We start from the raw sequence: 223 nt of genomic DNA, 5'->3' as shown, positions 1-223 counted from the left end.
CCCCCCAGCCTCGGGCCAATGGGCGCCGGGCAGCTGGGGCGGGTGGTTGGAGGGGGACAAGGGGTGTTGGGTGCCCAGGGCTGAAAGGGGACATTTAGTTTGGTGATGGGCGAGGAGGGGGAAGCACAGGGAGGGGGGGATGGGCACACAGCACCCTTTGTCCCGTCACATTCCGGTCTGTGGCGGAGGCGGCTCGGTAGGAATGTGGCCGGAGCCGGAGGGC

This window comes from Antrostomus carolinensis, unplaced genomic scaffold (genome assembly GCF_000700745.2).
Source record: "Antrostomus carolinensis isolate BGI_N321 unplaced genomic scaffold, ASM70074v2 scaffold40954, whole genome shotgun sequence".
Taxonomy (NCBI): domain Eukaryota; kingdom Metazoa; phylum Chordata; class Aves; order Caprimulgiformes; family Caprimulgidae; genus Antrostomus; species Antrostomus carolinensis.
Note: the sequence above shows the minus strand (reverse complement) of the source record.